This window comes from Somniosus microcephalus, chromosome 7, assembly GCF_052327205.1.
Source record: "Somniosus microcephalus isolate GS21.2 chromosome 7, FLI_Smic_1.0, whole genome shotgun sequence".
NCBI lineage: Eukaryota > Metazoa > Chordata > Chondrichthyes > Squaliformes > Somniosidae > Somniosus > Somniosus microcephalus.
The window spans coordinates 22868265-22894320 of NC_140993.1; positions in this window are offsets into that span (position 1 = coordinate 22868265).

Below are 26056 nucleotides of genomic sequence, written 5' to 3' on the forward strand. Positions count from 1 at the left end.
AAAACCTACCTCTTTGACCAAGCTTTTGGCCACCTGCCCTATTATCTCCTTATGTGGCTCGGTGTCAAATTTTGTTTTGGTAATCGCTCCTGTGAAGCGCCGTGGGACATCTTACTATGTTAAAGGCGCTATGTAAATACAAGTTGCTCTTTGTTGCTGTGTTGCAATCGCAGGTGGTAGGGTGAGGTGGGGTGAGGTGGGGTGGGGGTGGCGGGTGTCCTGAGGGGATGCATTCAGGGAATGGGGAGAGAAGTCCAGGGCAGGGAAAGCCTTAGGTTTCCTTGTGAGGCCCAGAGCAGCACAGGTGATGTGCCAAATAACTGCCCGAATCCAAAGTTAAAGCTTAAGACTGAAGCCTTTTATTAAATAAGAATCATGGCAGAGTTAACAGAGTCCACCATCGGCCGAGCCCTTGGTAGAACATACCAGAAGAGGGGCGGGGCCAGGGAGGAGCATTCGTGGTTCCCCCTAGTGGAACATTCCAGACATTACAAGTGCAAGTACAAATATCAGAACACAGTTATTTCATCACATTCACCCCCTGCTATAGATTCAGTCTGTCAGGTGGCCTGATAATCCTCTGGGAACGACGTAACTCTTGCTGAGGCTCCTCCCGGAGTACTAACTCCGGTTCATTCGAATTCCCAGAATCATCAGTATTTTCCACACTGAGGGTGTGTGTCTCTGAAGGTCCAATACCACGATTGAAAACTCTACTCTCAGGGTCGAACTCTTTTCGAGCTCCAGCAGGTGCAAGATCTTTAATAGAGACCGTATCCTCTCGCCCATCCGAATATTGAATATACGCATACTGGGGATTAGCATGGAGGAGTTGTACTTCCTCCACCAGTGGATCAGTCTTGTGGCCTCTCACATGTCTGCGCAACAACACAGGGCCCGTGGTCGTCAACCATGTGGGTAACGATACTCCATTAGTAGCTTTTCTTGGAAAACTAAACATCCTTTCATGAGGGGTGGCATTCGTCGCTGTACACAAAAGAGACCTTATGGAATGCAGCAGGTCTGGCAGGACATCCTGCCAGCGAGAGGTCGGCAGGCCTCGTGACTTCAGAGACTGTACGATAGCCTTCCACACTGTTGCATTTTCTTTCTCGACCTGCCCATTACCACGAGGGTTATAGCTGGTAGTTCTACTCATTGCAATCCCCTTCGATAGCAAAAACTGTCATAATTCTTCGCTCATAAAGGAAGAACCCCTATCACTATGTATATAGTTAGGCATGCCGAACAAGGAAAACAGTTGGCAGAGGCATTTAATTACAACAGCACTAGTCACATCCGGACAGGGGATAACAAAAGGGAACCGAGAGTACTCGTCTATAATATTAAGAAAATAGACATTACGGTCGCTCGATGGAAGGGGACCTTTAAAATCGAGACTGAAACGCTCAAATGGTCGAGTTGCTTTAATAAGATGAGCTGGCTCGGATGGCTTATGGAAGCGGGGTTTGCATTCAGCACAAACATGACAGGTTCTGGTCATTGTCCGGACCTCCTCAATAGAGTAGGGTAGGTTGTGGGACTTAATGAAGTGGTTCATTCTGGTAACCCCAGGGTGGCAGAGTGCGTTGTGGAGACTTTGAAGCTTATCTGTACCTAGACTAGCACATACTCCTTGTGACAAAGCATCCGATGGCTCATTAAATACTCCAGGCCTGTACTGAATATCATAGTCATATGTTGACAGTTCTATTCGCCATCTTAAAATCTTATCATTTTTGATCTTGCCTCTCTGCTTAGTGTTGAACATAAAGGCCACAGATCGCTGGTCAGTAATGAACGTAAAACGTTGGCCAGCGAGATAATGTCTCCAATACCTGACTGCTTCAATAATTGCCTGTGCCTCCTTTTCCACTGAAGAATGTCGAACTTCTGGTCCTTGCAATGTACGAGAGAAGAAAGCTACTGGTCTACCAGCTTGGTTAAGAGTTGCTGCCAACGCAAAATCAGATGCATCACTTTCCACTTGAAATGGGATCTTCTCATCCACGGCACATACCACTGCCTTCTCAATGTCCCGTTTGATATTAAGGAAAGCCTCCTGAGCTTCCGCCGATAGCGGAAAAGACGTCGACTTAATAAGAGGTCGGACTTTATCTGAGTAGCTAGCCACCCACTGGGCATAGTACGAGAAGAATCCCAGACACCTTCTTAAGGCTTTTACAGTGTGAGGTAAAGGTAATTCCTTAAGTGGGCGTAATCTTTCAGGGTCTGGCCCGATTACCCCATGCTCCACAACGCAACCAAGAATACACAAACGTGTAGTATTGAAGGTACACTTGTTTTCGTTGTAGGTCAGGTTTAACCTCTTTGCAGTCTCTAGGAACTTCGCGAGATTTTGATCATGCTCCCGTTGGTCACGCCCACAGATGGTAACATTGTCCAGGTACGGGAATGTTGCTTCCAACGCGTATTCATCCACCATACGATCCATCTCCCGTTGGAAGGCGGATACCCCATTCATCACTCCAAAGGGCACCCGAAGGAATTGGAACAGGCGCCCATTAGCTTCGAAGGCCGTATAAGGTCGGTCTTCTATTTTGATGGGGAGTTGATGGTAGGCAGACTTTAAACCAATGGTGGAGAACACGCGGTACTGAGCTATCTGGTTCACCATCTCAGAAATACAAGGCAAAGGATAGGCGTCTAATTGGGTATACAAGTTTATAGTCTGGCTATAATCGACCACAAGTCTTTTCTTCTCATTAGTTTTAACCACCACCACCTGGGCATGCCACGGGCTACCACTGTGTTCGATGATTCCCTCCCGTTGAAGCCTTTCCACTTCCTCTTTTATAAATGTTTTATCTTCTGAACTATACCGTCGACTCTTAGTCGCTATAGGTCTACAATTAGGAGCAAGGTGCGCAAACAAAGAAGGCGGGCTTACGTTTAAAGTAGAAAGGCCGCAGACTGTGAGCGGAGGCTGGGATCCACCATACTTAAGGGTAACGCTCTCATGCTGACACTGGAAGTCCAAGCCTAATATTAAGTTCACACACAACTGAGGTAATATGAGGAGTTTAAAATCCTTATACTCCGTATCCTTAACGGTCAATGTGACTTTACAATATCCAGTTACCTCCGAAGTAAGGGATTTGGACGCCATCACAATTTCACTTCGAGTAGGATACACCTTCAATGAACAGGAGTTAACAAGGTTGGGGTGTATAAAACTTTCAGCACTGCCACAGTCTATCAAACACCCAGTAGGACGACCATTAATCTTAATGTCTATCATAGATTTTGACAAGGAACACGGTATGGTCTGGTCAACCGTAGCCGAGGCTAGAGTAAAACGATAGGCGGCAGCAGAGAAGACATCGGATACAGGATTACCCTTACACACTTTACTAAAATGTCCCCGTTTCTTACATTTAAAACAGGTAGCCTCTCTGGCTGGGCAACTTTGCCTGGGGTGTTTAGATTGGCCACAAAAATAACACTTAGACCCATGGGGCACAGCCGCAACAATAGGATTAAGTGGGGGCTCCATTGGTGTTATGGATGCCTCCATACTCGGAACACACGAGGCTGAGAGAGATGCATGGGCTGATGCATACACTTCTGAATTCTTCTGGGCTACATCTAACGATCGAGCAGCAGCGACAACCGTTTTTAAAACTAACGAGTTGTTCTCGAGGAGTCTCTGTCTAATATATTTAGATCAGAGGCCAGATATGAAAGAATCGCGGATGGCTTCTTCCTGACACACTATGGCAGAGACAGCCTTGTAGTTGCAACCCTTAGCCAAAGCCTTAAGGTCCTGCAGGAAATCGTCCAGAGATTCCTCGGGTAATTGCCTGCGAGTAGACAGGAGATACCTGGCGTATACTTCGTTAACCGACTTAAGGTACTGGGCTTTAAGAGCTGCAAGGGCCTCTTCATATGTAATAATATCTTCAATTATAGAGTAAGCTTGTTGACTTACCAAGTTGGTTAGAAGACCCAACTTGTTAACCCTCGGATCGGTCGATGATGCGATGAAGTGTTCAAAACATCGGAGCCAATGCGTAAATTTCTTCGACGCATCTGCCGAATGGGGATCGATATCCAGACGCTCTGGTTTCAAAAATCGATCCATCTTCCAAAAGTTGTTGTTTAATAAAATTGATGTGCCAAATAACTGCCCGAATCCGAAGTTAAAGCTTAAGACTGAAGCCTTTTATTAAATAAGAATCATGGCAGAGTTAACAGAGTCCACCATCGACCGAGCCCTTGGTAGAACATACCAGAAGAGGGGCGGAGCCAGGGAGGAGCATTAGTGGTTCCCCCTAGTGGAACATTCCAGACATTACAAGTGCAAGTACAAATATCAGAACACAGTTAGTTCATCACAACAGGACTACACAATAAAATCGCCAGCCATGGTTAGAGTGGTGCCAGAAAAAATAGCAGCGGTAATGGAAGATTGCAAAGAACAATGGCAAAATCTGAACAAATCTTATCAATTAAAACCTTAAAAATGGAAAAGTACATTGCTGAAATTTATAGAGTGACTTCCAAGTCTTCACATAAACCCTCTTACACACTTGTCACTCTTATAGTCGTGGCAACTATGGGGGTAATTTTGCCAGCCCTGCGGAGGCGGCTTTGGAGGCGGGACTGCCGGGAAAATGGCAGAAACTGGGAGCGGGTACCGACCTCAGTCTCAACCCGCCTCCATGCCATCTTCCCGGGAGGTGGGTCCCCGAGTCACGCAGGGACCCGTCTCCTCGAGGTGGGAAGGGGATTAGAGCCAATTAACTGCCTGTTAACAGGTAGTTAACAGGCAGTTTTGAGGCTTTTCCCCATTTTACCCCTGCAAGTGCGGGCTTCCCGACGGCTGCAAACCTCGCCAGGGTCAACGAGGCGAGCAGTTGGTCTGCGGGGGTGAGAGGGGTCGAAATGACAGATGTAGAGGTGAGTGATGGGTGCAAGTGTGGACAGGTAAGTTTGAGACGTGAGTGTAACGTGTTGGAAAAAGTTTCCTTATCTTTGTTTCTTTCTGCAGACTTCAACCGGTGAGGATCCGGAGATGCCTCATTTCAACAGCAGAGATGACAGAATGGTTGCTGCATTCTCCGATGCTGCAGCAATCTGCTTTCTGCTGAGGGGAGAGGTCATGGTGAGCCTTCGGTGCAAGGGCTCAAAGCTGTGAACGCTGACAATTCATCTGTCAAAAAGTTTTCGACAGATGAAGCGTCATACGCTGACGTCATCTGTCACCGGCTTTCCCTTAATTGGCCGGTAAGCCCGCAACAAGGTCAATCAAGGGAAAATAGTGTGGGTTCGCCAGACGTCGCTGGGGGCGGGACTAGAACCCGGAAGGCAGCAGTCCTGCCTCCAACTCATCTTGGCTGGCAAAACCCAGTCCTATAAATTTCCCCTTATAAATCTCATCCACTTGTAAATAAACCTATACAAAGCTTCATATTTGCAGATGATTCATTATGGCTTAGTCCCAATAAAACAAGAAGTGCCAAGAACATCTCTAACAGGACTAACAGTCAAATGTTTCCCTCCTAATATCCATGATACATTATTTGTTTATTCATCTGCACTCTGCCTGAAGAACAAGATCTATCAACAGTTGTCTGTGTTCAAAAAACTGAAAATGCTGGAACACACTCAGCAGGCCAGGCAGCATATGTGCAGAGAGAAACAGAAGTTAACGTTTCAAGTCTGTGATCTTTCGTCACAGACCTAAAATGATTTTTGAATATTAAGTGAATCAAGGAATATGGGGATAGTGCAGGAAAGTGCCGATGAGGTAGAAGATCAGCCACGATCTTATTGAATGGTGGAGCAGGCTCGAGGGGCCAAATGGCCGACTCCTGCTCCTATTTCTTATGTTTTTACGTTCTTATATCACAGTGGGGAGACTGGAGAAACTGTGATTGCTCTCCTTAGAGCAGAGAAGGTTAAGGGGAGATTTAATAGAGGTGTTCAAAATATACGGGGCTTTGATAGGGTAAATAAGGAGAATCTGTTTCCACTAGCAGGAGGGTCGGTAACCAGAGGACACAGATTTAAGGTAATTGGCAAAAGAACCAGAGGGGAGATGAGAAGAATTTTTTTTCACAGAGCGTGTCTTTATGATCTGGAATGCACTGCTTGAAAGGGTGTTTCGAGCCCCCACGCCTCTGCTACTCGCCTTCAAACAGCCGCCTAACCTCAAACAGACCATCGTTCGCAGCAAATTACCCAGCTTTCAGAACAGCGACCACGACACCACACAACCCTGCCACAGCAAACTCTGCAAGACATGCCAGATCATCAACACACATGAGGACACCACCCACCAGGTACATGGTACATACTCATGTGACTCGGCCAATGTTGTCTACCTCATACGTTGCAGGAAAGGATGCCCCGGAGCATGGTACATCGGCGAGACCATGCAGACACTGCGACAACGGATGAACGGACACCGTGCAACAATCGCCAGGCAGGAGTGTTCCCTCCCAGTCGGGGAACACTTCAGCAGTCAAGGACATTCAGCCTCCGATCTTTGGGTAAGCATTCTCCAAGGCGGCCTTCGAGACACACGACAACGCAAAATCATCGAGCAGAAACTGATAGCCAAGTTCCGCACCCATGAGGACGGCCTGAACTGGGATCTTGGGTTCATGTCACGCTACATGTAACCCCACCTGACGTAGGGTCATCCAGACTCGCGTTGTCGTTGGCTTGTTCTCTCCACACAGATGCGGCCGGACCTGCTGTGATTTCCAGCAAAAAAAATGTTTTTTGTCTGTTTTTTTGTTTTTCATACAGACCCCAGCATCTGCAACATTTGACCCCTTGTGACCCCACCTCATTGTTCTTTGATGTAATGTTTTCCTGACTAACCTGTTTGGACACCATTCACACCTTTGATTGCTGTGATTATCTCTCTGCCGAGGTATGATAAATGGCAGTTAGAAAGATTACCTGTAAACATCTGACATTATTCTCAGACTATATAAGCTGTGTTTTTATGCATCTCTCCACTTCACCTGACGAAGGAGCAGCGCTCCGAAAGCTTGTGATTTCAAATAAAGCTGTTGGACTATAACCTGGTGTTGTGTGATTTCTTACATTTGAAAGGGTGTTGGAAGCAGATTTAATAGTAACTTTCAAAAGTGAAGTGGATATATACTTAAAAAGGAATAAAAATTGCAGGGCCACAGGGAAAGAGCGGAGGACTGGGACTAATTGGATAGCTCTACCAAAGAGCCGGCACAGAAACAATGGGCCGAACGGCCTCCTTCTCATAGAGTCATAGAGTCATAGAGTTTTACAGCACAGAAAGAGGCCCTTCGGCCCATCGTGTCTGCGCCGCCCATCCATCCCTGTCCAGTCTAATCCCATTTTCCAGCATTTGGTCCATAGCCTTGTATGCAATGGCATTTCAAGTGCTCATCCAAGTGCTTCTTGAATGTTGTGAGGGTTCCTGCCTACACCACCCTTTCAGGCATTGAGTTCCACATTCCAACCACCCTCTGGGCGAAAAAGTTCCTCCTCAAATCCCCTCTAAATCTCCTGCCCCTTACCCTGAATCTATGCCCCCTTGTTATTGACCCCCCCACTAAGGGGAAAAGTTCCTCTTTATCTACCCTATCTATGCCCCTCATTATTTTGTACACCTCAATCAGGTCCCCCCTCAGCCTTCTCTGCTCCAAGGAAAACAACTCCAGCCTGTCCAGCCTCTCTTCATAGCTGAGGCGCTCCATCCCAGGTAACATCCTGGTGAATCTTCTCTGCACCCTCTCCAAAGCAATCACATCCTTCCTATAGTGAGGCGACCAGAACTGCACACAGTACTCCAGCTGTGGCCTCACCAGCGTTTTGTACAGCTCCATCATAACCTCCCTGCTCTTATATTCTATGCCTCGGCTAATGAAGGCAAGTATCCCATATGCCTTTTTAACCACCTTATCTACCTGCTCCGCTGCCTTCAGGGATCTATGTACATGTACACCAAGGTCCCTCTGACCCTCTGTACTTCCTAGGGTCCTACCACTCATTGTGTATTCCCTTGCCTTATTTGTCCGTCCAAAATGCATCACCTCGCACTTTTCAGGGTTAAATTCCATTTGCCACTTTTCCGCCCATCTGACCAACCCGTTTATATCGTCCTGTAGCCGGAGGCTTTCCTCCTCGCAATTTACCACCCCACCAATTTTCGTGTCATCTGCGAACTTACTGATCATACCTTTTACATTTTCATCCAAATCATTTATGTAGATCACAAACAATAAGGGACCCAGCACCGATCCCTGAGGTACCCCACTGGACACAGGCTTCCAGTCACAAAAGCAACCTTCGACCATCACCCTCTGCCTCCTGCCACTCAGCCAGTTTAGGATCCAACGCGCCAAGGCACCCTGGATCCCATGGGCTCTTACCTTCTTGACCAGTCTCCTATGCGGGACTTTGTCAAAAGCTTTACTGAAGTCCATGTACACCACATCCACAGCATTTCCCTCATCCACCCCACTAGTCACCCCCTCGAAAAATTCGATCAGATTTGTTAGACATGATTTACCCTTGACAAAGCCATGCTGACTATCCCCGATTAATCCTTGCCTCTCCAAGTGGAGATTAATTTTGTCCCTCAGAATTTTTTCCAATAATTTCCCCACCACAGATGTTAGACTCACTGGCCTGTAATTCCCTGGTTTATCCCTGCTACCCTTCTTGAATAATGGTACGACGTTAGCTGTTCTCCAGTCCTCTGGTACATCCCCTGTGGCCAGAGAGGTTCTGAAAATTAGTGTCAGAGCCCCTGCAATCTCCTCCCTTGCCTCCCACAGCAGCCTGGGATACATCTCGTCCGGGCCTGGGGATTTATCCACTTTTTGGCCCGCTAAAACCGTTAGCGCCTCCTCCCTCCCGATGCTAATATGTTCAAGTATGTCACAGTCCCCTTGCCCGATTTCTATGTCTGCATCGTCTTTCTCCATAGTGAACACAGATGCAAAAAATTCATTTAAAACCCCGCCTACATCCTCTGGCTCTACACACAGATTGCCACTTTGGTCCCTAATGGGCCCTACCCTTTCCCTGGTTATCCTCTTGCCCTTAATATACTTATAAAACATCTTAGGATTTTCCTTTATTTTGCTCGCCAGTGTTATTTCATGGCCCCTCCTCGCCCTCCTAATTTCTTTTTTAAGTATGCCCCTGCACTTTTTATACTCCTCTAGGGCTTCTTCTGTCTTTAGTCTTTTGTAACTGCCAAAAGCCCCCCTCTTATTTCTAATGCATTTCTGTATATCCCTTGTCATCCAAGGTTCCCTTTGCTTGTTGGTCCTACCCTTGACCTTTACAGGAACATGTTGGCGTTGTACTCTCTCTATTTCCCTTCTGAAAGTCTCCCACTGTTTTGATGTGGATTTTCCTATAAGCAGCTGCTCCCAGTCCACTTTGGCCAGATCCTGCCTTATCATATTAAAATCGGCCTTCCCCCAATTTAGAACCCTTATTTCCGGGCCGTCTTTGTCTTTTTCCATGACCACCTTAAATCTCACCGAATTATGGTCACTGTCGCCAAAATGCTCTCCTACTGACACTTCCACCACTTGCCCGGCTACATTCCCCAGAATTAGGTCCAGTACCGCCCCCTCTCTTGTAGGACTTTCTACATGTTGGCTCAAAAAGCTCTCCTGGATGCACTTTAAGAATTCTGCACCCTCTAAGCCTTTCACACTCTGACTGTCCCAATTTATATTGGGGAAGTTGAAATCCCCCACTATTATTACCCTATTATTTTCGCACTTCTCGGAGATTTGCCTACATATCTGTTCCTCTATCTCCCCCTGACTGTTTGGGGGCCTATAGTACACTCCCAGCAAAGTGCTTGACCCCTTTTTGTTTTTAAGTTCTACCCATATGGCCTCATTAGAGGAACCCGCTAATATATCATCCCTCCTTACAGCAGTAATTGACTCCTTAATTAATATTGCAACACCCCCTCCCCTTTTACACCCCCCTCTGTCTCGCCTGAAGATTCTATACCCCGGAATATTGAGCTGCCAGTCCTGACCCTCCCTCAACCATGTCTCCGTGATAGCAACAATATCGTACTCCCATGTGTTCAACAACAACTTCAGTTCATCCACCTTATTTGCAAGACTCCTTGCATTAAAATAAATGCCTTCCAGCCCTGCCATATTCTCTTTTGCCTTCACATATTTGCTCTGCCTTCCCAGCTGACTTGTTTTTCCCTCTGTATTTGGCCGTAAATCACCCCCTACTATAGCTCCACTCTGTACCCCAACCCCCTGCCAAGTTAGTTTAAACCCTCCCCAGCAGTGCTAGCAAACCTCCCCGCAAGGATATTGGTTCCCCCCTGGTTCAGGTGTAAACCGTCCGACTTGTACAAGTCCCACCTTTCCCAGAAGCAGACCCAGTGATCCAGGAAACTAAAGCCCTCCCCCTTGCACCATCCCTTTAGCCACGCATTCATCTGTTCTATCTTCCTATTCCTATACTTACTAGCACGTGGCACCGGGAGTAATCCAGAGATTACAACCTTTGAGGTCCTGCTCCTTAATCCTTCACCTAGCTCCCTAAATTCTTGCTGCAGGACCTCATCCCTCTTTTTACCTATGTCGTTGGTACCAATGTGGACCACGACCACTGGCTGTTCTCCCTCCCCCTCCAGAATGCCCTGCAGCCGCTCAGTGACATCCTTGACCCTGGCACCAGGGAGGCAACAAACCATCCTGGATTCACGTCTACGGCCACAGAAACGCCTATCTGTTCCCCTTACTATAGAATCCCCTACCACTATTGCTCTCCCACTCTTTTTCCCCCCTTCCTGGGCAGCAGGAGCACCCCCAGTGCCAGGAAGTTGGCCGCTGCTGCCTTCCCCTGGTGAGTCATCCCCCTCAACAGTATCCAAAGCGGTATACTTGTTTGAAAGGGGGATGTCCGCAGGGGTTCCCTGCACTACCTGCCTGCCTTTGTTGCTCCGCCTGATGGTCACCCCCTGTGCTGCCCTACCCTGAGGCGTGCACAACTCGCTAAACGTGTTATCCACGAGCCTTTCAGCATCGCGCATGCTCCAAAATTCATCCACCCGCAGCTCGAGCGCCGCAATGCGGTCTACAAGTAGCTGCAGCTGGATGCATTTCCTGCACATACTATTCTATATATCTCCCTTCTACATACTGTGCACCAAGTGCATTAGGCTAGTACCTATGCTATGATTTAAAATAAGTGGCAAAAACAGCCAGGGGGTAAATGAGGAGAATTTCCTTTACACAGCGAGTTATGATCTGGAATGCGCTGCCTGAAAGGGCGGTGTAAGCAGATTTAATAGTAACTTTCATAAAGAAATTCGATACATACTTGAAAAGGATAAATTAGCAAAGGCTATGGGGAAAGAGCAGGTGAGTGCGACTAATTGGAGAGCTCTTTCAAAGTGCCGGCACAGAAACAATGGGCCGAACGGCCTCCTTCTGTGCTGTCTGATTGTGTGACTATGATTCTACGATCAGAACCATCACCACTTTCACCTTATCTCCGTTCTGCTCCACTCTACCTAGAGGCTAGAGAATTATTGCAGGCTTTTTTTCACTTCTGTTTCATACTGTATTACATTTTTCACTCTGGTAATAAAAAAAATTGAGGCATGATTCAAAGAATTATAGGCCAGTCTAATCTAACAAGGTTGGTGGGGAAAATGCTCAAGGATACTTTATGAGACGCAATCGATGTTCATCTAAAGAACGCAGACACCATATCATGGAAGCTCGCACTTTTTAAAAAGCAATAGGCTTGCCTCTGAAATGAACTCAAAATCTTTGCGCAGGCAATTAAATTCACCCTAAGGACTAGAGTTTCTTTCGATGGAGTAATATGCAGATAAAGTAAGATGGAGTAACATTCATAGAATTAAGAATAAATTAGATAGTGCGATTTAATTTTTTTTTGATTAAAAATAAAAAGAGACTTGCATTTCTATAGCACCTTTCACAACGTCCCAAATCACTTTACAGCCAATGAAGTACTTTACAGCAATGAAGTGCAGTCACTGTTGTAATGTGGGAAACACGGCAGCCAATCTTCACACAGCAAGCGCCCACAAACAGCGATGTGATAATGGCCAGATAATTTGTTTTTCAGTGATGTTGATTGAGGGATATATATTGGCCAGAACACCAGGGATAACTCCTTTGCTCTTCTTCGAAATAGTGGCCCTGAGATCTTTTACGTCCACCTGAGAGGGCAGACGGGGGCCTCAGTTTAATGTCTCATCTGAAAGACGGCACCTCCGACAGTGTGGCACTCCCTCAGCACTGCACTGGGAGTGTCAGCCTAGATTTTTGTGCTCAAGTCTCATGGAGTGGGATTTGAACCCACAAACTTCTAACTCAGAGGTGAGCATGCTACCCACGGAGCCACTGCTGACAAAGATGCTCCACAGGGGAGAACAATAATTAGCAAAGTCCTGCAGAGATTATGTTCTTGCCTGTGTCCTCTGCTATTTCCAGTACTCAATGTAAAAGCACCCCTTCCCACTCGACTCGTCAGGCTAAAAATGTAGAAAAGGATTATTAGCTGACTCTTTCAGTGTTTCTATCAGCCCAGCACACTTGCATAAGAACATAAGAACATAAGAAATAGGAGCAGGAGTAGGCCAATCGGCCCCTCAAGCCTGCTCTGCCATTCAATGAGATCATGGCTGATCTGATCCTAACCGCCAATCTACTATCACAGAACTATCTCCTGAATCTAACAGAATTAGACACACGAAATAGGAGCAGGATCAGGCTACACGGCCCCTGGGCCCGCTCCACTACCCACAGGGCCATGACCGATCCGAACCTAGACTCATGTCCAAATTCCTGCCCGCTCCCCATAACCCTTTATTCCCTTTACTTCTAGGAAACTGTATTTCTGTTTTAAATTTATGTAATGACATAGCTTCTACAGCTTTTTTGGGCAGCATATTCCATGGACCTACCACCCTCTGAGTGAAGTAGTTCCTCCTCATCTCAGTTTTGAAAGAGCAGCCCCTTATTCTAAGACGTTCATATGTTCAACTTACATGAAATGATCCATACAATGACCACCGAACCATCACTGACAGACCGATGTTTGAGCCCAATGATATTCACCCTGATTTCAGGGCTCGCTCATAATGTGAATTGAAATGTTTTTTATTTATTCATTCAAGGGACGTGGGCGTTGCTGGCAAGGCCGGCATCTATTGACCGTCCCTAACTTGCTTACGCCATTCGTCATTTTACGAAAATAAATAGGCCTTGGCACCAAAGATTTTCAAAACTCAAGTCACTGTAACTGTGAATTCAAATGAAACGAGGCTTAAAAACATATATGGAGGTGAAAAGCGCTTTCAGCTATACCAGGGCATAAACGGCCCAGGATAACTGGTAACGCACGTAATAGTGAACAAAAGTAACCGGAGTAAAACAGCAAAGAATGTGAGGAGAACCCGAAATGCTTTGGATTACAGAATTTACTAGCACAATAAGAACGGGTTCCTGTTCTCATTCATGCCTGTTGGAATGGCCCATGGACAGGTTGCTGGTGCAGTCTGCCAGCCCCATGAGCTGGTGGCATGTACCCACCAGATTTCCCAATTAACAGGTTGCTGGCGCAGTTCGGCCACTCAATGTTCTGCAAGGTGTCGCCCAGGCCGCTCACAAGCTTTTACTCTGGAAATACCGCGTGCGCCCTGAAATTTAAAGGGACGCGCACTGAAAGGAAGAAAGAAAGACTTACATTTATATAGCGCCTTTCACAACCACCGGACGTCTCAAAGCGTTTTACAGCCAATGAAGCACTTTTGAAACGCAGTCACTGTTGTAATGTGGGAAACGCGTCAGCCAATTTGCGCACAGCAAGCTCCCATAAACGTCAATGGTGATAATGACCAGGCAATCTGTTTTAGTGATGTTGATTGAGGGATAAATATTGGCCCCAGGACACCGGGGATAACTCCCCTGCTCTTCTTCGAAATAGTGGTCGCGGGATCGTTTACGTCCGCCTGAGAGGGCAGACGGGGCCTCGGTTTAACGTCTCATCCGAAAGACGGCACCTCCGACAATGCAGCACTGGAACAGAATAAAGCGCAGCCTACAGGGAGCATTGCTGCCAGCCCCATGAACTGGCATAAAAACATAGAAGATAGGAGCAGGAGTAGGCCATTCGGCCCCTCGAGCCCGCTCCGCCATTTAATGAGATCATGGCTGATCATCCAATATTCAGTACCCTGTTCCTGCCTTCTCTCCATATCACTTGATCCCTTCAGCCGCAAGAAATATATCCAACTCCTTCTTGAATATATTTAATGAATTGGCCTCAACTGCCCTGTGTGGTAGAGAATTCCACAGGTTCACCACTCTCTGGGTGAAGAAATTCCTCCTCATCTCAGTCCTAAATGGCTTACCCCTTATCCTTAGACTGTGACCCCTGGTTCTGGACTACCCTGCCATCGGGAACATCCTTCCTGCATCTAGTCTGTCTAGTCCTGTTAGAATTTTATAAGTTTCAATGAGATCCCCTCTCATTCTTCTAAACTCTAGCGAACATTTCCCACCAGATTTCCCAATTTACAGGCTGTTGGGGCAGACTGCCAGTCTGAACTGGTGGCATATGCCCACCAGATTTCCCAATTAACAGGTTGCACCTATGCCCTGAACGTCACTTCATTCCCAACGAGCAGAAAGGCATCTGGAAGTTTTACGGAAACAGATTGATGATAAGGCCTGTGACTTGCCGTATACGAGTTCCCTTTTACATTTCCTCTCTTTTTTAAGAAAATGTCCATTTTAACTCCCTGGGGATAACCCGAGCTCCTCGTCTCCCCTCCACTTCACAAGCTCAGCCAATTTACTTCCAGCTGTATCAGTCACAGCAAGCTTCGCTGACGTCCAAATCCCTCAGGTTCTGCTTCACAGGTACTCAGGCAACCCTCTCATAAGATTTAATGCAGAGGCAGTGATTTAACTAGCTGATTTGATTCAGTGCAAAGCAATGCAGTCTAGCTATTCTTCTCCCTCCTGTTTTGATCATTATTCTGATATTCTCATATCTTGATCGCTTGCATTTCACTATTATTTGTATTCTGCTTTTGTTATGTAAGCATAAATCAAAAATACTCTAAGTAAGATGTGGGAAGCATTTAACTATTTCTATACTTTACTTGGTGTGTTCTTGGCTGTACGCATACACACACAAAGAATATTACATTTATATTACTTTCTGCTTTCCTTTGAGTCCTGACATTTAGTGAGTGGGTACAGCAGCATCGTGGTTATGCTACTAGGCTCATAATCCACAGGCCCGGAATAGTAATCCGAGTTTATAATCCCACCCTGAGAGCTGGGGGAATTTAAATTCAGGTAATTAAATAAATCTGGAATTAAGAAGCTAGTGTCAGTAATGGTGACCATGAATACCACCTAATTGTTGTATAAAACCCAACTGGTTCATTAATATCCTTTAGGAAATCTGCTGTCCTTACCCGGTCTGGCCTATATGTGACTGCAGATCCACAGCAATGTGCTTGACTCTTAACTGCCCTGTGAAATGGCCCAGCAAGACACTCAGTTTGTAGCAAACCGCTACAAAACAGTCAGCACTGTGGGCGTACCTTCACCACACGGACTGCAGCAGTTCATGAAGGCAGCTCACCATCACCTTCTCGAGGGCAATTAGGGATGGGCAATAAATGCTGGCCTTGCCAGCGACGCCCACATCCCGAGAATGAATGAATTTTAAAAAACTCACTCAGGAAATCCTTGTCTGACAAAGGACTGGCACAGGCACGACGGGCCGAATGGCCTCCTTCTGTGCTGTACCATTCTATGACTCGCCATCTCTAACTGCTGTTCTCTTGCCATCTCTGCTGCTCTCTCTTTTATCCTTCCCTTCCATTTCTTCTGTCCCTCCCTTTTTTCTCCATACCGTTTCACCTTTCCATTTTTCCGCTGTTTTATACCATCATCCCTGCCTGCCATTTCCTTCTTAGTAAATGTTCCGGCCCTTGTTTCTCCTGAATTATTTTTTGCTCGCTTAGCTGAGTGTGCAATTACTGTTGCTTCCATTCACTTGGAAAAAAAATACATGATCCCTGCAAGCCCTTGTGTTCAAATCCCTCCATGGCCTCGCCTCCCCGCCATCTCAAAACTCACATTCTTGCCTTTAGACCCAAATGACAAGAGGTTCAGAAAATCCAGTTGCCGCAGTAACCCAAACTCTAAACCTGAGACAGAGCACCTGTGGACCCTACCATTGAAATAAATATTGCGTTAACCAGCAAATTGTTTCAGGAGCAATCTTGGGTCAGAAGTTTTCCTTATTGTCCTCCCTTTTCCTGTCAATACATACATATATATATATCAAAAGAAAACCCATTGGCCAGTTTAGATAATTGAATCTAAACATTCTAATTTACAGGGGACAGTGGGCCGTATTTTGCAGCCCCTACGGGCGCGAACAAGGTGCCCGTAAGGGGCCGCGCGAGTTCCGGGTTCAATCCCGTGCTGCGCGTGAACTAAAACCCGGAACTCGCGATCTGTCAAGAATCTTCTTGACCGATCCTCCGCAGCCCCGGGAGATGGGCCTCGGCGGGCGGAGAGTTGCACTATTTGCCCAACACTCCGCCTGGCGAAGGCCCGTGAAATTCTTACTCCTGGGAAAAGCAGGCGGAGGGCTTGCTTTTTTTTTTACCAGCGTAAGAGTTTTAAAAAACAGAAAAATAAAATGTTATCAGTAATTTATACATTTAAGAAACTTGTTAAATAAGGTAAGTTTATTTATAGCCCCTTTGAAACATGTAAATTTATTTTTCAAAAAATTAAATTTTGGTTTTAACTATTTAATTAAATGCCATTTTAATTAATTAAAAATTTATAATGGTTTTTAAAAAACATTTATTTGAAGTGTAGATGTAATTTTTTGGGGTGTTCCCATTCATACTTTTGGGGTTTCTGCACACACAGAATCTCCATAAGCATGAATGGGGATTCCCTGCTGTCATTGGTTGGGCCGACCCACGCGATCCCAGGGGCGCTTGCGAACCGCCTGCACCCCTGGGATACACAGACCTCTATCCGCAGGTACCCGGAGAGGGCCAGGAGGGCGAGTCTCCGTACCTCCCGGACCCCCAGGTAGGCGTGGATTTAATTTGTGGATCGGAGACATTTCCCCGCGGGAAGCCTCCGACCGCAAATTAAGGCCCAATAATACCTCGACTCGCCACAATACCCATCACTGAACCATCTCAATGAATGTAAATATCAGAAGCTTACAGCCTGTCACACTAGATCATTTACATATTAACTTCACCGGTTTGATCAACATGTCTACTTTGCTACTTCATCTTACCACTTCCAAATTGGGAATGAGGACAAAGCAACGAGAAGGAATTCCTTCGGCTTTTTCTGCCAACTCTGATGTAGCATCCTCACAAAAAAATAGGGGAACCCTCATCAGTCAAAGGACAGAAGACGTGTGAACTCCAGCGTTAAGGGTCTATTACATTTAATTGTAGTTAAAGGTGAAGAAGATTCTGCTGAACTGCTGCAAACTCCTAATTATTATAGAGGGAATTAGAAGACTCCCTCGCTGGCTTGACAACTTTATCCAATGAATAGGTGGACCATATCGACAGGGATAGATCCATTCTCCGTCCCACTCCCACTCTGACCTCTCGGTCCTCGGCCTCCTACACTGTTCCAAAGATTCGGCACTTTGCAGCCTTCAGGACTCCATGTTGAGTTCAACAATTTCAGATCACAACTAATGCTCCCATTTTCTTGGACAGCAGGTGTTGGTAATGGTTCTGCTGTTGCCATTTACACCACCTCTAGACCCGTCTTTTGTTTCTTTACTTGTCCCATTGTGACCCTCTTTTTGCTTTTCACCATCATCCCTTTTGTCATTTAATCTCTCCTGCCTTCCACCCTACCACAGACCCTCCCTTTTGTTCTTTCCTCCCCTCCCCACTTTCCCTGCCTCTGCACTTGACTAAAACCTATTAAACCTCTAACATCTTCCAGTTCTGACCTGAAACATCTGTTTTTCTCTCTCCACAGATGCTGCCTGGCCTGCAGCATGTTTCCAGCATTTTCTGCTTATAGCACAGTACCATGCTTGATCTTCAGTCTGTTTTGAGTAAGCTGATCTTAGTGAAGGATTTTGCACTTTGGGCTATGGACTTTTAATACCTGCTTTTAAGGAAGACTAAAGAGTGATAATAGAGCACAACTTGGTTAAAAGTATAAACAGATAATGAAGGATGACTCATGTGCAGTCAATAAAATTGAGATAAAACTATAGGGAGACTAATTTGGGATCAAACGAGGAACTGCTTCACTTTATTAAAACACCCCTGGAGCAAAGGACTATGTTAAACGGCCAAAATCAGAGTGCATGGTGGTCTTTGCTTACTGTCCAGGATTTGAAGAGAAAAGTACCACGGGCTTGTTGTTGCTTCAAGAGGCCTGAGAGAGGAGAACTGTGTATTTCCGAAGGACACAAGCTGCCAACAATAAGAGATTATAGAAAAAGTAAGTTTAGCGATGAGATAGCTGTCCACTGAAACCGTGAGCAGGGGGAAAAACACAAGCCCAGTTATAGTTGTTCTGTCCACTAACAGACATGGGGGGAGAAAAAAGATGTAAAAACACAGGCTTACAGTGATTTCTAGGAGATCACAAGAGCAGTCAAAAGAGAAAGTCGTTGACATTGGATACTTAGGGAATCAAGGGATATGGGGATAGGGCGGGAAAGAGGAGTTGCGGTAGAAGATCACCATGATCTTATTGAATGGTGGAGCAGGCTCGAAGGGCTGAAGACAGAAACAAAGTATTTATTTAATTTCTCTTCCATTTCCTCATTCCCCATTATAAATTCTCCCATCTCTGACTGCAAAGGACCTACATTTACCTTCACCAGTCTTTTCGTTTTCACATACCTATAGAAGCTTTTACAATCAGTTTTTATATTTTTCGCTAGTTTGAACTCATATTCCATTTCCCCTTTCTTTATCAATTTCTTGGTCCCCCTTTGCTGATTTCTAAAAAGATCCCAATCCTCAGGCTGATCGCTTTTTCTGGCAACTTTATAAGCTTTCTCCTTTGACTTAATATTAGCTTTAATTTCTTTTGTTAGCCATGGTTGGATCACTTTTCCTTTTGGGTTTTTATGCCCGAGAGGAATATATGTTTGTTGCAAATTATGTATTATTTCCTTGAATGTTAGCCATTGTATATCGACCTTCATACCTATTAGTGTAGTCTCCCAATCTACCATGGCCAACTTGTCCCTCAAACCCTTATAGTTTCCTCTGTTTAGATTGAAGACCTTAGTTTAAGATTGGACTACATCACTCTCAAACATAATGTAAAATTCAATCATATTATGATCACTTGTCCCTAAAGGCCCCTTTACCACAAGATTATTGATTAGCCCTTTCTCATTACACGCTACCAGATCCAGAATAGCCTGTTCCCTGGTTGATTCCTCCACATACTGATCCAGGAAACCATCTCGCATCAATTCCAAGAATTCGTCCTCCACACCATAGAAACATAGAAGATAGGAGCAGGAGCAGGCCATTCGGCCCCTCGAGCCTGCTCCGCCATTTAATGAGATCATGGCTGATCATCCAAATTCAGTTCCCTGTCCCTGCTTTCTCCCCATATCCATTGATCCCTTTAGCCTTAAGAAATATATCAAACTCCTTCTTGAATATATTTAATGAATTGGCCTCAACTGTCTTCTGTGGTAGAGAATTCCACAGGTTCACCACTCTCTGGGTTTCCTCCTCATCTCAGTCCTAAATGGCTTACCCCTTATCCTTAGACAATGACCCCTAGTGCGGGACTCCCCCACCATCAGGAACATCCTTCCTGCATCTAGTCTGTCTAGTCCTGTTAGAATTTTATACGTTTCAATGAGATCCCCTCTCATTCTTCTAAACTCCAGCGAGTATAAGCCCAATCAACCCAATCTCTCTTCATACGTCATTCCTGCCATCCCAGGTATCAGTCTGGTGAATCTTCACTGCACTCCTTCCGTGGCAAGAACATCCTTCCTCAGATAAGGCGACCAAAACTGCACACAATACTCAAGGTGTGGTTTCACTAAGGCCCTGTACAACTGCAGCAAGACATCCTTACTCCTGTACTCGAATCCTCTCGCTATGAAGGCCAACATACCATTTGCCTTCTTAATGACCTGCTGCACCTGCATGCTTACCTTCAGCGACTGGAGCACAAGGACACCCAGGTTTCGTTGCACTTCACCTTTTCCCAATCTATTGCCATTCAGATAATAATCTGTCTTCCTGTTTTTCCCACCAAAGTGGATAACCTCACATTTATCCACATTATACTGCATCTGCCATGCATCTGCCCAATCACCCAACCTGTCCAAATCATACTGGAGTTTCTCTGCATTCTCCTCACAGCGCACACGCCCACCCACCATTGTGTCGTCTGCAAACTTGGAGATATTACATCTATTTCCCTTGTCTAGATCATTCATATATAGTGTGAATAGCTGGGGTCCTAGCACCGATCCCTACGGTACCCCACTAGTCACTGCCGGCCACTCGGAAAAAGACACGTTTATTCCAACTCTTTGCTTCCTGTCTGCCAACCAGTTCTCTATCCAAGTCAGTACCTTGCCCCCAATCCCATGCGCCTTAACTTTACACGCTAATCTCTTATGCGGGACTTTATCGAAAGCCTTTTGAAAGTCCAAATTCACCACATCCACTGGTTCTCCCTTATCTATTCTGCCAGTTACATCCTCAAAAAATTCCAGTAGATTAGTCAAGCATGATTTACCTTTTGTAAATCCATGTTGACTTTGTCCGATCCTGTCACTGTTTTCCAAGTGCTCTGCTATTACATCTTTTATAATGGACTCTAGCATTTTCCCCACTACCGATGTCAGGCTTACCGGTCTATAATTTCCCGTTTTCTCTCTACCACCTTTTTTAAATAGTGGGGTTAAATTAGCTTCCCTCCAATCCATGGGAACTGTTCCAGAGTCTATAGAATTTTGGAAGATGACCAGCAATGCATCTAATATTTCTCGGGCCACTTCCTTAAGTACCATAGGATGTAGATTATCAGGCCCTGGTGATTTATTGGCCTTCAATCCCGTCAATTTCCCTAACACCATTTCCGTACAAATACTGATTTTATTCAGTTCCTCCCTCTCATTAGATCCTATGTTCGCCGACATCTCTGGGAGGTTATTTGTGTCCTCCTTTGTGAAGACAGAACCAAAGTATGTATTTAATTGGTCTGCCATTTCTTTGTTCCCCAATATAAATTCCCCTGATTCTGACTGCAAGGGACCTACACTTGACTTCACCAATCTTTTCTCTTCAAATATCTATAGAAGCTTTTACAGTCAGATTTTATGTTCCCGCAAGCTTACTCTCATACTCTATTTTCCTCTTAATTAATCCCTTTGTCCTCCTTTGCTGAATCCTAAACTGCTCTCAATCCTTAGGTTTGCTGCTTTTTCTGGCCAATTTATATGTCCTCTCCTTGGATCTTATGATTCCCCTAATTTCCCTTGTTAGCCACGGTTGAGTCACCTTTTTTCTTTTATTTTTATGCCAAACAGTGATGAACAAATTCTGTAGTTCATCTATGTGATCTTTAAATGTTTGCCATTGCCTTTCCACCGTCAACCCTTTAAGTAACGTTCCACAATCCATCCTAGCCATCTCGCGCCTCATACCATCGTAGTTTCCTTTATTTCAATTCAGGACCTTAGTCTCTGAGTCAACTACTTCACTCTCCATCTTAATGAAGAATTCTATCATATTATGATTGCTCCTCCATTAGTGGTCATTTGATTTGCCCAGTCAATATGTAGATTAAAGTCCTCCATGATTACCCTATTGCCCTTGTTACATGCACTTCTAATCTCTTGATTAATACTGTGCCCTACATTACCATTACTGTTTGGTGGCCTATACACAGCTCCCACCAATGTTTTCCGCCCTCTGCTGTTTCTTAGCTCCACCCAAACTAATTCCAGTTCTACATCACGATCTGCCAAGCCAAGATCTTTTATCTCTACCATACCGATCTCATCCCTTATTAACAGCGCTACACCACCTCCTTTTCCTTTTTGTCTGTATTTCCCAAATGCTGAGTACCCTGGAACATTCAGTTCCCAGCTTTGGTTACCCTGCAACCATGTCTCTGTAATGGCAATTACATCATACCCATTTACTTCTATTAGTGCCATTAATTCATCCACCTCGTTGCGAATGCTACGTGCATTTAGATAAAGTGCCTTCAACTTTGCCTATTTATTATTTTTCTGCACTTTGACCCTCTTTACTGTTGGCCTTTGTTTCTGCTCCCTACTAGTTTTGCTGACTACTTTTCTAACTTGCACTTCCAGCTTTGTTTCTCTCCATTCTGGGCCCACACTTAGGTTCCCGGCCCCCTGACAAACTAATTTAAATCCTTCCCAACAGCACTAGCAAACCCCGCTGCGAGGATGTTGGTCCCGCTTCTGCCGAGGTGTAACCCATCCAGCTTGTATAGGTCCCACCTTCCCCAGAATCGGTCCCAATGCCTCAGGAATTTAAATCCCTCCCTCCTACACCATCTCTTCAGCCACTCATTCATCTGGTCTAGTCTCCTATTTCTGCTCTCGCTAGCACGTGGCACTGGGAGTAATCCTGAGATTACTACCTTTGAGGTCCTGCTTTTTAATTTATTTCCTAGCTCCCTATATTCTGCTTGCAGGACCTCATCCCTCTTTCTACCTATGTTGTTGGTACTGATATGGACCACGACCTCTGGCTGTTCACCCTCCCTCTTCAGAATGTCCTGCAGCCACTCAGTGATATCCTTGGCCCTGGCACCAGGGAGGCAACATACCATCCTGGAGCCACGTCTGTGGCCACAGAAACATCTATCTTTTCCCCTTGTGATAGAAACCCCTATCACTATTGCTCTCCCACTCTTTTTCCTCCCCTCCTGTGCAGCTGAGCCACTCATAGTGCCACGGACTTGGCTCTTGCTGCATTCCCCTGAGAAACCATCTCCCCCAGCAGTATCCAAAATGGAAAATCTGTTGGAGAGGGAGATGGACCCAGGGGACTCCTGCACTACCTTCCTAGTTCTTTTACTCTGTCTGGTGGTCACCCGTTCCCTGTCTGCCCGTGCACTCTTTACCTGTGATGTGACCACCTCATTAAACGTGCTATCCACGAATATCTCAGCCTCGCGGATGCTCCACAGTGACTCCAGCCGCAGCTCCAGCTCCAAAATGCGGATTTTGAGTAGCTGCAGCTGGAGACACTTCCTGCACATGTGTTCGCCTTGGACACAGAAAGTGTCCCTGACTTCCCACATAGCACAGGAGGAGCATTGCACGCTGCCGAGCTGCCCTGCCATGTCCTACCCTTAATTTACTCCCTTTACTTCCTTTAAGTTAAAGAATATTAAATACACTAGGGACCTTACTTCCCTTTAAACACTACTTACTCTAAACTAGAGACCTTACTTTTACTTTTAATGACTGGACTGTAGAAATACTCACCAGGTCCTACTTACCAATCAGCTCCTTCCCTAGTTGTTTCGTCACTTTAGCGGTTTCGCAGTTGTTATTGTTTGACTGCTCCCGCTCTCGGACTCTTTTCAATCAGCTGCTTCCCTTGTGTCAATGCCACTTTTAATCTCTGATGTCACTTTTGAATGTTGCCTGTTGAGGTCCGCTCTCGCTGCTGCTCCCAATAGCTCGGTCTGGGCCTCGATCCTCAGGCTTTATTTCCTCATTCCTCCTTCGCCTGCTCCCTCACAGGTCAGTCCGCTCTCGCTGCTGCTCCCAAATTAATCCCTCATTTCCCAAAACAGAAGACCTGATAACTCTGAGTTTCAAGTTGCACTCCCCAGTATAAGGTGGTAGTGTGGTATCTTTTTCTGGAAAACTGTTGTGTCTTAATGTCAATAAAATGCTTTAGAGTTAGTAAAATAACGACAGCGTTCCAGTCTGGGTTGATTCTTACCTATCGTACCCTAAGGAGCTAAAAACTCTACATTAGTTAGGCTGGCAGCAGACATGCTATACATGACCTCCGTGACATGAATCTTGTCATTCATGTGGAAATGACTTATGAAGTAATACTGGACGGCCTGCTGGTGGCGCTGTCCAGGGGGAGTATAAATACTCGGGCATGGGCCCAGCTTGTGCAGGACATTCTCTAACAGGAACTAGTGAAGGACACAACTAGACCTACATGTTGAAAAACAGTTGATTAAAACTTTGTTTAATACTCGGACCAAGTGCCTCGTAGTTTTCTTACGTCACTCAGTACCTTGAGATCGAGAGGGATTGGCTTGGGTTCCCACCCCTGATGTCTATTCAGCAATCCCTGTTCGAAATCCTGTGTAAACATTGGGTGTGAATGGGCTGGCCGTTGACTGTGAGGTCCCATGGTCATGAGCAAGAAATTCCTCCAATTAAATATTGGGAAGACCGAAGTCATTGTCTTTCGTCCCCGCCACAAACTCCGTTCCTAGCCACTGACTCCATCCCTCTCCCTGGCCACTGTCTGAGGCTGAACCAGACGGTTCACAACCTCAGCGTCCTATTCGACCCTCAGCTGAGCTTCGGATCCCATATCCACTCCATCATCAACTTCTTCCACCCCCGTAACATTCTTCGTACACCACCGCTGCCTCAGCTCATCTACTACTTAAACTCTCATCCATGCCTTTATTACCTCCAGACTCGAATTTTCCAACGCTCTCCTGGCCGACTTCCTATGCTCCACCCCCCGTAAATTTCAGCTCGTCCAAAACTCTAACTCGCACCAAGTTTCGTTCACGCTTGTGCTCGCTGACCTACATTGGCACCCGGTCCAGCAACGCCTCAAATTCTCATCCTTGTTTAAATTCCTCCATGGCCTCGCCCCCCCTTCCTATCTCTGCAATATCCTCCAGGCCTACAATCCTTTGAGTACTCTCCGTTCCTCCAATTCTGGGATCTTGTGAGTCCCTGATTTCCTTCATCCACCATTGGTGGCCGTGCCTTCAGCTGCCAAGGCCCTAAGTTCTGGAATTCCCTTCCTAAACTTCGCTACCTCTCTATCTTTTACTTCTTTTAAGATGCTCCTTAATGTATTGATTTCTATGTGGGTTCAATGACGACACATTCATGAAAGAGAATGTCTTTTAATCTAAAGTTTGTTCAACTAAGTTAACAGCATTACAGGAGACACCATCTTAGAGACCCATCTAAAACGAAACAAAAACTAAACTCTCTCTCTCTCACATGCCCTCTGCTGGTAAGGCATAAATAATCAAACAGGCAAATATGCTGGTAAGGCATCATAATCAAACAGGCAAATACCATCACTATTTGCTGATATCATTACATCTCCCTTTCTTAAAACAAAAGTATTTTACTTTTATCTAACAACATGTTTTCTTTGTATTACTCTGCATTTTAACTGTAACACTTAATGAACTTACATTATCATTATCATTATCAAGGTTTTTTAACCTTGCTTTGTGTGTTCACATGAAATATGTAAATACACTAGAACTTGAAGAGAGAATAAGATAACATTACTTCCTTCTATAACAAGAGTCCTTAAACTTGTTCAATGAGTCTCTCAGGAGGCTTCACGTGTCTTGAGGATTTTCTGATTGATTGTCCTTGAATCTGAGTTGTTGCCTCAGATGATGGTTTCTCAGCTGTGTGATCAGGTTGTTCAACAGTATCAGTCTTTTGACTTGCTGTGGCTGGTCCCATGAGAAGATCCCGACGATTTCTTCGCAGAACAGCACCCTCATCTGTCTGAATGGTGTACGATCTTGGTTGGACTTCACTCAGGACAGTTCCCTTCTGAGTCCATATGTTTGTTTTATCTTTGAACCTTACTTGGTCACCAGTGTGGAGTTCAGGTAGATTTTGTGCTCCTCTGTCATAGTAGTACTTTTGCTTTTCTTTCTGTTGTTCTTTGAACTTCCTCACTTTCTCCCCCTCTTTTGTTTTCAGGAGGTTCTCCGGGATGGGTAGGTTTGACCTTAGCAGA